The sequence below is a fragment of the Calliphora vicina genome, chromosome X, assembly GCF_958450345.1.
Source record: "Calliphora vicina chromosome X, idCalVici1.1, whole genome shotgun sequence".
NCBI classification, from domain to species: domain Eukaryota; kingdom Metazoa; phylum Arthropoda; class Insecta; order Diptera; family Calliphoridae; genus Calliphora; species Calliphora vicina.
Genome location: NC_088785.1, coordinates 360001 through 365000, shown reverse-complemented (window position 1 = coordinate 365000; position 5000 = coordinate 360001).

Below are 5000 nucleotides of genomic sequence, written 5' to 3'. Positions count from 1 at the left end.
GCACATTGAATAAAAATTAATTTTAATATTTCAATAAAGAAAAATTAAAATTATAAAAAAAAAATAAAATAAATAATTACACTAACGAATAACTATACAGTTCAATCAACAAACTAAAAAAATTTGTCGACAAACTTAAATAGATTCATCGTTAGCGGCAAATAAACTAAAAAAGTTTTCATTGCTCTCCCCACACACACAAAATACTTATACCACATATATTCAACGCAAATAATAAAATAGATATTTATAAAAACCTCAATACACAATATAAAAAAAAACAAGCAAATAGTTCCAACATTCACGTTGTAACATTCTTGCACAATATCATCATTCGCATTCGATTTTCATTCTTAAATCAATTTTAACACACCGTATATTAGTATTTTTGATGTTTTGTGTGAATATTTAGTATCTCTGCATTTTATGTCAAGAGTATATAGAGATAGTTACATACAACTTCCCCGCCAATTTCGTTTTCCGAAACTTTAAAATTGTATATCTTGAGTTCTAAGCAACTTTTTTGAAATTTTCTTTTTGATTATGAATCGTACGAATTATTACTAATTTTTGGATAAAAAAAATTTTTAAATTTTCTAAAATTGTAGATTTTTTTTTTTTGAAATTTCAAAATTTCAAAATTTCTATTTCCCTAACTTACAAAAGTAAGAAAAATTAAAATAAAATTTTATCGATTTTGATAATTTTTTTAAGAAATTTCATACAATATGAACTAATATCAACATCTAAATAGATTTTCTTTTCAAATTGTTCAATATTTCAAAATAAAAAATTTTCGATTTTTTCAAAAATTTTATTATTTTATGAAATATTTCCTTAAATTGTAAAAATTTGTATGAAAAATATACTTTTCTTTATTATTTTTGGGATTTTGTATGAAAATCATTATAGATTTTAGTCCACATTTTTTTCAATTTGTAACATTTAACTAATAAATAGTATTATTTTCACAAATTTAACAAATTTGTATAAAAATTTAACTTTTCTTTATTATTTTTGGTACTATTATAAAGGAAAATCATTATAGATTTTATTAAATCCACAATACATTTTATATTTTGTTTTGTTTTGTGTAGTAGTATTGTTATTATTAGTAGAGGAGTAAAACTAAATAATTTTAATACATACATCCATCCATCTATACATTCATCTCATTAGCAAACAACATTTTTGTGTATAAGTAATAGAGTAGAGTAGAGTAAAACTAAATAATTTTAATACATCTATCATCAGCAAACAAGGGACAGTATAATTTTCCTAGGGACAGTAGGAAACTCGTTAATCCATTCATATGTGTCACTAATTAGATGACGAGAACTTTGTCTACCTAATGACGTTAATATTTAATTCCGCCGTTCAACCGCGCTTACAGTATCACATTTTTGTGTAAGCATTAGAGTAAAACTACTCTATCGTTATTTTTATCGCTTAATAATGATGTGTGAGCCAATATTTTTTCTTTTTTCACAATGATGTGGCGATGAGAGCCAACATTTTTTTTAAATAAATTTTTCTACTTTGAAATTAGAATGAAACTACTCAGTATTTTTCTTTTTTTTACTTCATAATGATAGGATGAGCCAATATTTTATTATTTTCTTCACAATAATGTGATGAGCCAATATTTTATTAAATTTTTTCATAATGATGTGGTGATGAGAGTCAACATTTTTTTTTTAAATATAGGGACAGTAGGAATCTCGTTAATCCATTCATATGCATCACTAATTCGATGATGAGGACTTTGTCTAACTTAAGACCTTAATATTTAATGCCGCCGTTCAACAGCGCTTACTGAAATTTCTTCACATTGACAACATTCAGAGCACTGGACAGAATCAAATTTTTGTCAGCATTAGAGTAAAACTACTTTGTATTTTTTCATTGTCGCTTAATAATGACATAGCGGAGCCATCATTTTTTTTTTTTGTAATAAATTTTAGAGTAAAACTACTTTGTATTTTTTCATTATCGCTTAATAATGATGAACTGAGCCATCATTTTTTTTTTTTTTGTAATAAATTTTAGAGTAAAACTACTTTGTATTTTTTCATTATCGCTTAATAATGATGAACTGAGCCATCATTTTTTTTTTTTGTAATAAATTTTTTCATCTCATCAACCACGCTTACTCGAATTTCTTCACATTGACATTCAGAGCACTTGGCAGAATGAAATTTTTCAAAACATTGTTAAGAAAAATATTTATTATTTAGTTAATTTCTTTTCACACATTCAATTTTCAAAATATTCTTATTTATTATTTGTATAATAAAGAATCTAGTGTTTAATCCATTCAATATCAAAACATCATGAGCTGCTTACTCGATTTTGTTAACATTAGAGTAAAACTAGTTAAACCATTCATATTCATAATCACTATTTGTATGACGAGGTATTTGGCTACCTTATGATCTTAATATTTGCTACAGCCGTTTAAAAAACAAATAATGGCTCAGTACCGCATTATTAAGCGACAATGAAAAAATTCAAAGTAGTTTTACTCTAAAATTTATTTATGGGCAGAATAAAATTTTTCAAAACATTGTTAAGAAAAATATTTATTATTTAGTTAATTTCTTTTCACACATTCAATTTTCAAAATATTCTTCTTTATTATTTGTATAATAAAGAATCTAGTGTTTAATCCATTCAATATCAAAACATCATGAGCTGCTTACTCGATTTTGTTAACATTAGAGTAAAACTAGTTAAACCATTCATATTCATCATCACTATTTGTATGATGACGAGGTATTTGGCTACCTTATGATCTTAATATTTAATACAGCCGTTTAAACGCGCTTACTCGAATTTCTTCACATTGACATTCAGAGCACTTGGCAGAATGAAATTTTTCAAAACATTGTTAAGAAAAATATTTATTATTTAGTTAATTTCTTTTCACACATTCAATTTTCAAAATATTCTTATTTATTATTTGTATAATAAAGAATCTAGTGTTTAATCCATTCAATATCAAAACATCATGAGCTGCTTACTCGATTTTGTTAACATTAGAGTAAAACTAGTTAAACCATTCATATTCATCATCACTATTTGTATGACGAGGTATTTGGCTACCTCCTTATGATCTTAATATTTGCTACAGCCGTTTAAAAAACAAATAATGGCTCAGTACCTCATTATTAAGCGACAATGAAAAAATTCAAAGTAGTTTTACTCTAAAATTTATTTATGGGCAGAATAAAATTTTTCAAAACATTGTTAAGAAAAATATTTATTATTTAGTTAATTTCTTTTCACACATTCAATTTTCAAAATATTCTTCTTTATTATTTGTATAATAAAGAATCTAGTGTTTAATCCATTCAATATCAAAACATCATGAGCTGCTTACTCGATTTTGTTAACATTAGAGTAAAACTAGTTAAACCATTCATATTCATCATCACTATTTGTATGATGACGAGGTATTTGGCTACCTTATGATCTTAATATTTAATACAGCCGTTTAAACGCGCTTACTCGAATTTCTTCACATTGACATTCAGAGCACTTGGCAGAATGAAATTTTTCAAAACATTGTTAAGAAAAATATTTATTATTTAGTTAATTTCTTTTCACACATTCAATTTTCAAAATATTCTTATTTATTATTTGTATAATAAATAATCTAGTGTTTAATCCATTCAATATCAAAACATCATGAGCTGCTTACTCGATTTTGTTAAAATTAGAGTAAAACTAGTTAAACCATTCATATTCATCATCACTATTTGTATGACGAGGTATTTGGCTACCTCCTTATGATCTTAATATTTAATACAGCCGTTTAAACGCGCTTACTCGAATTTCTTCACATTGACATTCAGAGCACTTGGCAGAATGAAATTTTTCAAAACATTGTTAAGAAAAATATTTTTATTATTTAGTTAATTTCTTTTCACACATTCAATTTTCAAAATATTCTTATTTATTATTTGTATAATAAAGAATCTAGAGTTTAATCCATTCAATATCAAAACATCACGAGCAGCTTACTCGATTTTGTTAACATAGAGTAAAACTAGTTAATCCATTCATATTCATCACTATTTGTATGACGAGGTAGTATTTGGCTACCTCTCTCTTATGATCTTAATATTTAATACAGCCGTTTAAACGCGCTTACTCGAATTTCTTCACATTGACATTCAGAGCACTGGGCAGAATAAAATTTTTCAAAACATTGTTAAGAAAAATATTTTTATTATTTAGTTAATTTCTTTTCACACATTCAATTTTCAAAATATTCTTATTTATTATTTGTATAATTATAAAGAATCTAGAGTTTAATCCATTCAATATCAAAACATCATGAGTTGCTTACTCGATTTTGTTAACTTTAGAGTAAAACTACTCTGTCTATAAAAAAATAAACAGATTTGAAAAAGTCTTTTATTATTTTTTTTATGAGACCGAAAACACATATAAATAAATAAATGATATGCAATCACATGATGAGAGATTCGAAAAAATCTTTTATTTTCTTATATATTATATATAATGGTTAATATTATTATTCACTTTATAATATATATTATATATATATTTATTTATTAATGCCCGCGCTTTATTATATATTTACTATATATAAACATTTCATGTATATTTATATATTAATAAACAACATAATAATACATGAAAGGACTTATTATTCTTTTGATTATTATATACATTTTTATATATAATAAATATAATATTTTATTTAATATTATATATATATATAATATAACAACATTTATTTAATATTTTCATTTATATGATGCTTTTTCTATTATTATATTTATTATATCTCCAACCCACCACCACCACCACCATCATTGTTATAATATAATAAATATAATATTACTTTTTTCTTTAATTATTATATATAATTAATTTAAAACTATATTAATAATATAAAACCATTATATAATCTCTTTTCATGTATAATGCGCCTTTTATTTTATTATATTTACTATATAAATAATAAA